The sequence below is a fragment of the Cryptotermes secundus genome, unplaced genomic scaffold (genome assembly GCF_002891405.2).
Source record: "Cryptotermes secundus unplaced genomic scaffold, Csec_1.0 scaffold213, whole genome shotgun sequence".
Lineage (NCBI taxonomy): Eukaryota > Metazoa > Arthropoda > Insecta > Blattodea > Kalotermitidae > Cryptotermes > Cryptotermes secundus.
Window position 1 is genome coordinate 1,187,450 of NW_019731264.1, and position 11,638 is coordinate 1,199,087.

The 11,638-nt window shown below is 41.9% G+C and overlaps 1 long non-coding RNA gene across 1 annotated transcript in view; it reads left to right on the plus strand.

Moving 5' to 3' along the window:
• LOC111866746 overlaps positions 1-10,438 on the plus strand; it is a 102,020-nt gene extending 91,582 nt beyond the window's left edge. Inside the window, exons 3-4 of the long non-coding RNA XR_002843201.2 lie at positions 9,374-9,547; positions 10,285-10,438. This is a non-coding gene — a long non-coding RNA (uncharacterized LOC111866746). The remainder of the gene's footprint in view (positions 1-9,373; positions 9,548-10,284) is intronic.
• The last annotated feature ends 1,200 nt before the right edge of the window (positions 10,439-11,638 follow it).

An 11,638-nucleotide genomic window follows, 5' to 3' on the forward strand; every position in this document is an offset into this window, starting at 1 on the left:
AAAGTCCGTGTGATATTGTATGGAGACCTACGCAGGAGAACTAACAGCTTGGGTCTCAATTTCCATAATCATCAGGCATTGCACAGGTCATCTGATAACAGCGAGAATATGGGAATGCTTTGCTGAAATATTCTGTTGCTAATCCAGTCCTCACGAATATTTTTGTCTAAATGCTGAAAAGTGCTCTTTGGTCCTTAGAGCCGTGTATCCTATGTTACGTAATTGAAGGCACATTCAGCACATCAAGATGTTCGCAACCGAACTAGTTTGTATAGCAATAACGTACTTGTCGCGTATTAGGGAAGTATTGTGTTCAAATCTCGCCCGATATAATTGGCTACCTTGATTGAGGTTCTTTGAAATTTTTTTCAGTCAGTCCAGGTAAATTCTGGAATAGTATTTCGTTTAATTCATGACCGATGGCTTACAGATCATTTAAAAATCTTTATTTATCTATCATCCCAGAATTCGACTCTATAATTTATGTCTACCGACAACACCCTTACATAATTTACAAAATGTTATTTTCTCTGACTTTAAGGGACCTGAAGGTTCATTAACTTGATCACAAAAGCTCGGTTCTGGATATCACTCTGATCCAGTTGAATGTGGCACAAAACATCATATATTATTCTTATTAGATCCAATTTTAACATACTCTCCAGATTTCGAAGAAATGGAGGCTTATGATATCTTCTTGCTCTCTGTCTGCTTGTGTGTCCATATATAATCCATAATGATTATAATTGATGCGGTCCCTGTCATATCAAAATTAAGTAGGCGATTAATATTTCCCAGAACTTCCAGGCAGGTCCTATCCTGAGATTCTCTTACTAAGGTTCTATATTCTCATCTGCGCATGCTTGTAATTCTCTCTTCATTCCGGACTTCCATGGATATTAAATCGACTCATGAAGAGACATTACTTGTTATTTGTTCTTATGATGTGCATTTAAAATGCAATCTTAAGATTAAGAAGATTCCGTGCTGCCCGCCCCATACGCGCTGTATTACCAACCTCACTCTTGAAGCATGACTAATTTGTCTGAACACCACTCTAGCTGCGTCGGTAACGATTTCTTCTCGTATCATTATTTCAGCCGTATGGCTCTTTACACCCCGCGCAGGCGCTCGGGTGACTTGCACTGCAAGACCGGCGATGTGTAGCCAGGAGAAGTCCGAAGAAAGTTTTAATACACGAGGTCTACTGATTTTGTAGGAAATTTGTAACTGCTTTACCAAGTTACTAATTAAGTAATTAATCAATCAATTTACTTATATACATACAAGTATAATACCAGTTGAGAATTCAGCCGGAAATGCCGTCATTTATCATGGAATTTTTCGTACTATTAATTTCCCCTGTGTTCTCTCCTGTTCGTTACCAGCCCCACATATTAACGAATGCTACAACGAAGGCCAAATTTTAAATATAAAATATTATATTAAATAGAAAGCCGGTCACGGTACCCGAGCGGTCTAAGGCATGCACTGTCTTCGCTCGCTCGGAAGCCGGGATCGTGGGTTCGAATCCCACCCAGGGCATAGATGTTTGTATGCGTTTTTCTGTGTTTGTCTGCCTTGCGACGAGCTGATCACTCGCCCAAAGAGTCCTACCGTATGTGTAAGATCTAGAAAAACCGAAGTGAACGGAGTTCATGGAGGTAGGCCTAGGCCCACTGGGGCTGTAGTGCCAAGGAAAAAAATAATAAAATAATATTAAATATAAAGCCTGTGTGTTCACCGGTTGTCGCCTGGTGTCGGCTTCCCAAGCCGTAGCTTCCTCAGCTTTCATGTTTACGTCTTTACTGGCTGGCGACTGTCTCTCAGCTAACTAAACTCCTGACTTGTCATACTTATAACACATCGGCACGGACCGCACAGAAAATACCCCTTCCAGCAATTCTATCATTGCTTCATATAGCTTCCACGCTGACCTCGTAGAGAACATCATTTCCCGGTTATTCCATCTGATGCATGTTATCCAATCCCAACTCAACAGCGTACTTCACAAATACCTCCAATAAATATGTGTTTCTGTATGTCTCTATCGTTCCTAGGCAGAGGCTTGGTAAAGTGTATACCTCTATCTATTGCTATGCAAGGGCTCGGCAAACACGTTCCCGCGGCAAGGAATTCAATCAACAATAAAGGAATTGTCTGTCTGTATATCCACTTATTGTTGCTATGTACAACTCGGTAAAGACATTCCCGCTACGATGAATAATTGTTGAAGGCGTCGTTTTCTATGCGGTCCATGTCATATCAGTGAAAATTAGACTAATAGTTCTTCCAAGGACTTTTTATTATTGTCATAAATTACGCTTACTTAACATAAGTTTGTTGTGTTTTCTTTGAGGTATCAAAAGGATATGTTTATCTGTATGTGTTTCTTCTCTTAAAGACTAAACTCTTCTATTCGTTAGCTCAATGCAGATGACGAATCTTTCTCGTTTTTTTCTACTGTTTGTTTCATATGAATACTTGAAGGGATGGAAAACCCTTACGTCATTCAAGGGGATGAAACCCTGTCATCCATCATGTGTGGCTTCACCTTCCGCTAGCCTCGGACATGTGGGGCTCTGGCCCACTACTAATCTCTCAATAGAGCATTAAACATCTACCCATGTTGCTGTACTAAGACCCTTACCGGTTAACTTTAGAGAACAGACACAATGGTAGCGCGGGCGCAGTTCAGTTTCCCGCCTTCTGCTTGTTTCTTGCTTGGCCTACTCTATGACCGTGAAGATGGATGCGATATTTTCCTCCGAAATGTAGAACTTTTACCAACCTACACGGCGTTGTGGCCCACAAGATCACATTCTTAATTTTTGTCCGTTGTGATTCCAGCCTCCCAGAGATTTGTTTGTAAGTTACCAAGGACTGAGCTGGGAACAGCTGAAGGTTACTTTCTTTAAGCATTTCAGTGGATCTACAGTAAAAGGCAATACTTCAAGTAGTATCCTAGGTACAACTTTCCATATGTTATTTAACACCGCTGACACAGCTACACAGGTTCCATTGCGTCGAATGAAATGCGAACACAGTTATGGGTGATGATTTAGGATTCTTGAACAGCTGAACAAATATGAGTTTAGCAAGGTCTCCTTTGCTTGGAGATAATTTGATATTGAGTTCCTCCTAACTGTCCAGTTGTTGTGTAGTTAGTTTGCTGTTTTATAATAATCTTTTTTTCTATAGGTAAATCCAGATCTACTGTAGTAATTCCAAGCATAAATAAAGTTACCGCAAAAGAGAGATTTTGTCTGCAGACAGGTCTGATGTTGGTGACTTATGAACTAACACAAGGTATTATACAACTTCTGGATTCGAAAGCGGAGGTACCAGAAAGCATTTCCCTTGTGGTTCGAGATCGAAGGAAAATATTGATGGATCCAAGAGTCAACAGCATACCGGAAAACCTGGGACGGAAAAAGAAACCACGAGAAAAAGGAAACTCTATTATCGTTCGGGGTATGGAAATCAGTACAAACTTCAGCTTAGCTCCCACAAGCAAGGAGGAGCCAACATCTTGGCAAGGAACTCCGTGGTGCAGAAATAACACTCCGGATTTGCAATAGGGAGATTCATGATTCGATTTTCGGCCTGGCACCTGGCTATCATAGCTGATATTACTGGTTGTATCCCTCGGACCGTACAGGCAATTGCGGGTATAATGTTGTAGCATACAGACCCGTTGCTAAGTAATGACACTGTAAACAATGCCCACTGCTAGGCAATATATAGGGTTACTACAAATGATTCATTCCATTTCAAAACACTATCTATAGTATTACACATACCAATATGATTGATACATGAAAAGAACCAAACTCACGAAGTTTGCATCATGATACACCAGTTGGCAGCATGAGTGCAGTGACTCACAAAATGGCGACGAAGCTAGAAAAGAGTTTCTGTGTGTTGGAATATGGAAGATGTTCGTCTGTTATTGCAGTGCAGCGTGCATTCAGAGCAGAGCACAGAAAAGAACCACCATGTAAACAGAGCATTCTGCGGAGGTTGCAGTTTAGGCTACTGGCTGTCTGTAAACGGAAAAGTATGAGGCGACCAATATAGTGTTGCGAAATGTAAGGAATCATTTGTAGTAACCCTGTATTCCTACGTGCACCAATAGACTATCTGGGAAGCGGTATTTTCTATGCTGTCAGTGCCACAGCTGCGTGACGAAAGAGTAGAAGATTTTTTGGGACGGGTATTGTCTGTGTGGCCAGTGCAGAGGTGTTAAAAAGAGAAGAAGTCAGGAATTTAATGAGTTGTGAGACATTCGCCGACCATTAAGGACCTGAAGACGGAAGTTGAGGAATGTGCGGCTTTGGATTGTCGATTATTATCTCTCTCCAACGGTTTCGTTCAACATCTATCTATGTATCTATCTGTCTATCTATTATTTATCTATCTATCTATCTATCTATCTATCTATCTATCTATCTATCTATCTATCTGTCTTCTGCTCTACAGCTCTTTTGTTGAACCCTGGCCGCTTTTTCAGTTTATTAATCCTATGCACATTCGGTAGGTGTCCTTGAACGGGGGATCAGCTCGACGCAAAACCGCTATCTACACATAGGACAACACAAACACTGAACAAATGCACAGAGATATCCATGCCTCGAATTGGATCCGAACCCACTGTCCCATTGTTCGAGAGGGCGAAAACGGTTCATGCCTTCGACCGCGCAGTCACCGTCAGCTGCATTCTCGACTCTGGTCCAGATATATCAATGGAAATATTATAGAATTAGATTATCAACTCACCACGTTTCAGAATAAAATTTGAAAATACAGACCAGTATGTCGTTACAGAATATTGGGATGTGTGGAAAGGAATGATGGATGTGTCTTCTGATTCCAATAACATAAAAATTAATTGTGTTTTTCCGATGTCCCCATTCAATAACAGCTTCACGCGAATCTAGCTGCAGGACGTAAAATTCAATAATTGTTTACGCTGACGTAGTAGCAATGTATTAGTGTTCATATTAACGTTGTTAGCCTAGTAGTAATATCCCATCAATAGCGGAGTTGGAAATTGATAGCAGCGCTGTATTTAGGCGAACTGACATTGTAGGGAATGCAATAACAGTCGATACTAACTTCAGTCTCTTGTTTCTGCCATTTTGTTTTTGCTGTGTGGGTGCTGGTTGTATCACTGTGTCTCAACGCATGGTACACGGACCTATACCGGCCTGCAAATTATTTTTTTTGGTTATATGACAAAGATTGAGAGTGAAGCGTTGGGTGATAAAATTATTAATGAGAAGTGTAGTAGCTGGATTGAAAATTGGCAGGGGAAACCGAAGTACAGGGAGAAAATCATCTTAATTCCACTTTGTCCACCCGAAATCCCATTCATTTTGGCCTGGGATTGAACCCTGGCCGTCCGCAGTGGGAATTTGACGATTAATCACCTGAGTTGTGGTACGGCCGCGACATTTTATTTGGAATCATATTTTTTACAGGAAAGACTAAATTCGCTAACAAGGACTCCATAGTGTAATTCTTTGTAAAGAAAAGTCGAAAATATTACACAACATGTCCTGAGATGACCACTTTCGGAGATACACTTTACCATGAAATGGGGTAACATGCTACTCAGTAGTGTTGTTTTCATCACGAAACAGAGCGCGTTGCTGGGTGTACTCAAGACGCAGTAGGGGTCTGTTGTGAAGGAATGAACGTGGGATAGGCACACAACGGACACTGCGACAGGCACTTAACCCTCTGTACCTGTAACAGCCCAGCTAATACTACTGCGCCTGTATACGCTCTAAGGCTAGGAACACCCGAAGCGACATCGGTCGTACGGAAAAATGTCGTACGATTCTTTTGCCGTACGACCTCTTTTTCACATTAGAGCGACCAGATACATTTCTTTGCTCACCGACTGCCGTACGGTAGATGTCGCATGTCTTCACGTATGAAAGCTAAGACTACACTTTATATTCTACTACTTGATACGACATGAACCGTACGGACGTCGTACGACCACTGTCGCTGTGTGTGTTCCTGGGACGGGAATGCGTTCCGACGATCGGAGCAGCGTCTCCCTGAGACAGGAAGTGTAACGACACACGTGAATGCATGTCGCCCACGGAGTATGCAGACACCAGCCAATGAAGATGCTTTAATTGCAGCCATGGAGAGGCTCATATGGTATCGCAGGAGAATTGGGACTTTTCCATTTCGAGGCTCCTAGATGATCTTCATGATGATTATTGCATACATGTCAACACTCAAAAAGGGCACGTCTCTTCCCGGATGATCTTCCTGTGAATGGTTACAACACACTGTGGATTCGTTCTTTTTCTCTTTAGTATTCTACAGGCAGACGAAGCATGATAGTGTGTTAATAGTCCACAGCAGTTATCCTGGGCACGGGGTAATTCTCATGCTAGTCGCGGACTTTCAGGTGCAGAACACATAAGGGAGCATATTTATGCAATCCCTCCTAGGACAGTCTTAAATCTCGTGGCAATATTTGAGACAAAGATATCAGAATATATGGAACAGGTTGGCGTAGAGGTAATATTTTTCACTCGTATTTGGGATGTGTCGGATTAGTTTCGACCGGGACACCGACCACCATGATTGAGGTTTTCGTGCTTTTCCTCAGTTCCGAAATCACTCCACGGCCGCTCTCTTTAAAATAATTTTTAATTTTTCATTCAACAGTCATTCCATTGCCCGACACTACGATATGACCTAGATACAGAAGGCATAGTAAAATTAACCACCATTACAACGAAAATGTCAGCTATTTAATGTCAATTCACGCCCTTGATGATGACCTCCAGAAAGTCGAAACGTGTAGAAATAACGCAACATAAACTGTAAATATTATACTGGAAAATCTATTTCTTCTAATTAATGCAGTTAAGACTGAATTTCATCTACACTATATTTAATAATACAGTCCTTACCTCAGAGGAAACACATCACATCTCCGCTACGCAGATCAACAGGTTAATGCTGTTTAGGAGAAAGTCTTTGTGTACTACGAGAAATATACGAGACACACAAACACTCACTGTGGGGAGAATACAGATTTTTAGTATTAATTTATCCTCTGGGCTTTAAAGGGCTAATTGCTTTTGACGATAGGTAATGTAAGGTAAAGCTGTCCCTGTAGCAGACAGCAGAGGCTCATAGAGTTGTGAGACGTCGAGGCTCCCACATTTTTGTAATGATCGGAAACTGGGTGGCGGTGAGGTCAGCCTAATGCGCCGGCCACTCTCTCTTCCATGGATGATTCCTAGGACTCATTTCTGAGCCGACCCAAGGGTCAAAGTGCGTCATGAAGGATTGGGTCAATTGAAAAAATCCACCACATCGGGAATCGAGCCCGTGACCTTGCGACTTTTAGCATAGTGCCTCAACCAACTACGCTACCGCGCGAACTCGTTTATAATTGACGATTTTAGGATTATTTTTAGTCTAGCTGTACGTCGACCATTCGAGGGGTCCTTTCATAAAGCGTTTCCAAGTTGTTCCTCACAGCTTCACTGAGGCCAGTAACGCAACTAGCCTAAGAGCAAAAGGAGAAAGTCTGTTTTATGGCAAAAACCTGTTTCCCATTCCCCGAAACAAATCGGAGATGTGGACAAACTGCAGTTCGTTCCCCGTGCTGCAGAATATGACATGCGGACGTCAATAACGCCGGAGCAGTCACGTGCCGAAGAGTACAGCTCCCACGTGGCCGCTACTTTCCGGCAGCATCACTGGAGCACCTCCTTCTGGCACTTGTCTCAGACAGAAGTCGTCGCCCATGATACCGTTGGTTCCTTTTCCCTCCCCGTGGGGCCACCGCCTGGTCGTAAACTCCTCTTGACACTCGACTCTTCCTCGTCTGCAGAAGTGTGCATGGCCTACCGGCAATGATGTCCTGGGAGCAATAAAACTTCTTGCGCAAATATATTTCTTTTTCTCCAATTTCTTTTCTGGATTTCTTATCACCAAGCTACTGCTTCTCCTGTCCCTTCTACGTTTTTATTTTGGGTCGCATTGTTTTATTTCATTTCACTTTCTCCTGATCATGTGACCTAGACCTAAATTTCTTTTAAGTTCTTTTATGAATATTAGATCAAAAGCAATTGCAGGATTTGAGGTTTTCACAGCTGTGGCTATGAGGTGTTCTATTTTCTGAGATATAATTCTATTAACTCCGTTGAAAGTCAGTTCACTTTTCGTAGGTCTACATCTCTTCCATCTTCAGGATTGAAGATTAAACCAAGCAAGAAACCACTATGGAGCAGATAACAAGCAAGCCTCTTGAATATTGAAATGGATGCGAAAGAAATTCTTTGTATGTACGTGTGTAGGTTATTGTAATTCCTGTGGCCGCGTTCCATATCCCTATTTAACACATAAGAAAACAAGTTCGTTTACCGCGTATTTACTTAACGCGCCGTTCTGGAGGAATCTAATTTCCGTTCAACGAGTTTTTACTGTATTTATTCGGAACGTTTTTGTGTCTCTGCTATTAGAGAGTCATATTTTAGGTTGTAATAAGATTCAGAGTAAGAATAATCAGTATTTAAACACAGATAAATATAATAAACATGGGGCAAGCGGTAGCGTAGTTGGTTGAGGGACTACGCTACAAGCCGGAAGATCGCGGAATCGAGTCCCAATGAGGTCATTGGAATTTTTTCAATTTACGTAATACTTCCAGCCGCACTATGGCCCTAGAGTCGACTCAGCCTTTAACAAAAATGAATACCAGGAATCTTCCTGGAATGTTCTTGGGGGTAAAGGGCGGCAGGCGCGTAAGGCTGACAACCTTACCGCCATCTATGAGCCGATTGTCTAGAAAATGTGGGAACCTCAACATCTCACAATCCTATGGGTCTCCACGGCCTGTTACAGCGATAGCTTTACCTTTTTACTTTTCTTTCCTAAATATAATAAAGAATATCCACAGAATTTAAGTTTCTTCAGCAAACAAGCGAATTCCATTTTCAAGCAACTAACACAATTTACAGATATTTTCACGCCTATCTCGCTGAATATCAAATTGTATGGAGATTACCTCGAGCCGCAGAGAGTCTGGTCCTTGTTCTGCGCTATCGGACCGTACTCTTCTGTGTTTTTATATACGTGTACTTCCCAACTGCATTGTTTCCTTTCGCCTTTATGAAACGCTGGACAAATAAACGTACGAAATACAGTGGGGATATTCCAGGGTATATCTTTTTATAGTTACGTTTTATAATTTTGGGAAATAAAACTCATTTTCTTGCATATTGTTATGATATTAAAGTCGATTTCATTTAAATTTGTATTTAATTTTGTCATTACCGTGTTTCAGTTGTATTCATTCCTGTCTTGAACTTTCACTTCCATGACATAGCACTTCACAAGCCTCCCAGGTATGGAGCGTTATACAGTGCAGAATGGACTTGAAGAGTGACGGAGGAAGAAAATCACTTAGCAGCTTCAGAACTTTAACTTCACATCTGTTACTGTGATTTACCTTACATCAGTAAGGCTGGAATGGAGAGGGCAGAGAGTGTGCATGGAACAAGTGAGAAATCCTTAATTTTTTATTTATCCTGCGTTACGAGGGAGAGTCAGTTAATAGGTCACAAATTGAAGTAAAACAACTCTAATGGATTTAATAGTTTATATATGAATCACTAGGTAGCAGACGCTCATGCGCATGTTTAGAGGCTGGTTTTAGTAGTCAAAATGGCGACCGTGCTTGGCGATTCTACTACCGAAGAATAGCGTTTTGTTTCAAGTTTCTTTCGACAAAAGGACTCAATGCAAAGGATTTTCATAGAGAAATATTTCCTGTTTACGGTGGGAAGTGTTTTTCGCATAAAGTGGTTCACAACTGGGTCAAATTCTCCCAAAGATGTTTAAATGTCGCAAACAATGCCCGACCAAGTGCGAAAACGGCTGAGACATCAAGCAGAAGACCTCTATGCTGCGGATTTCGAAGCATGGGTAAAGTGATAGGCCAAGCGTGTTGCCATTTGTAGGGAGGTAGGCGTGACGAAATGACGGGTTCTAGTTCGGATGATTGGGTTTATTACCAGCTTTGTTACGCACTCTTTTAATTACACTCATATTAGAGCGCCATCGTATTGCTGATTCCCCATGTGTTTTACATGTCCACCCAACCTCATTCTCCTTGCTTTGATCATCCCAGTACCGTCTTACGAACAAGATTCATTGTAAAGCTCTGCATTAAGCAATGTTCCCATCCTGTGTTATTTTCCTGTTTTCAAACAGCGTTCCCTTCTCCGTAAGTTACAGGCTGGTTCTAGTGCCCACCCAGCCTCCTTCTCAATGGGAGTTCGGGACTCCATCTCCGGGGAAGCAGCGGTGGCCTGAAGACAACCACGCACATCCATCTAGTGCTGATGACAAGAATTCTTCAGCTGTGCCTTTCTCCTTCACAAGCTCACATGGCATAGTACGTAATTATATGACTGAATGCAGGAATAATGTTATTTATAGCTTAGCAAAGGCCTGTAAATTTGAAAGGTAAAATTGTCTCTGTGCTTAATTAATTAAGATTCACTTCATGTGTTCGTATGGGGGAGATGAAGACTGTCGGAAATCGAACCCCGGCTGTTCAGCCTCTAGCTTATCGCTATACTGACTGAACTATCCCGGCTCAAGTGGCACTTATAAATGTAAAATCATGTTTCCGTTTCTATGTTGTTTTATTTGTGTGGAGATATCAAATTTTACTTTCCTTCTTGTGTTTTGATTCGGGTCTACCCATACCTGATTGCTTGAACTAGAGGGCCCAGTTCATGTCCTCTCTAGTATTCGTATTATTTTTTATTGCTAGTGTGGTGGGACTAAGTCCCTTGTACTGCGGCCACTTCTGGCCTATTGTACCAGCCCCAGATGATACGTGAGGGTGATTGTGGAGCAATTGGTGGAACGAAGATTGGCAAGGGAAACCGAAGCACTCGGAGAAAACCTGTCCCAGCGCCACTTTGTCCACCACAAATCCTACTTGACCAGACTCGGGATCGAACCCGGGCCGCCGCGGTGGGAAGACAGCGACTAACCTCTTGAGTTATGGGGCGGCCCTATATTCGTATTAAGTTAACGATCAAGATTGTTTACTTTCCCTTGCAGTTCCTTCTGAGGGATATGTTGGTACTGCAAGATCACTTGAATCTATAGTTGACCGTTTTCAAAAGACTGGAGTTTGCTTCAAGGTACCGAACTCAATTTTTTGTGATTTCCTAAACCCTAGAAGTTTTCTTCTTAAAGATTCGTTTGTTGATATAAAGCGAAAGCTACTGGAGCCTCGCATCGACATGAACTATTGCTTCTTTACCCCCACAAGGATGAAGCAGCCCAGTTGGGCGGGACCGCACAGCAGGAAACCATTGACTGGTGTATGGTGTATTCGAGTATGTAGACCTCAGGAAATAATCTTATATAGTTATTCCGTTAACAGTCAAGTTCCTTCCGTCAAATGTGACACTTTTTTAAGTTTTCCACCTCGTCAGCACCTGCCTTACATGTTTCGGCTCACCACGGAGCCATCATCAGAGGCATTTATAGTAGAAAAAGAAATCACCAACACACAAAACTTCACTTTGTCCAAGATAGCCACGTTCCAGTTAATTAAAATAATTACAAA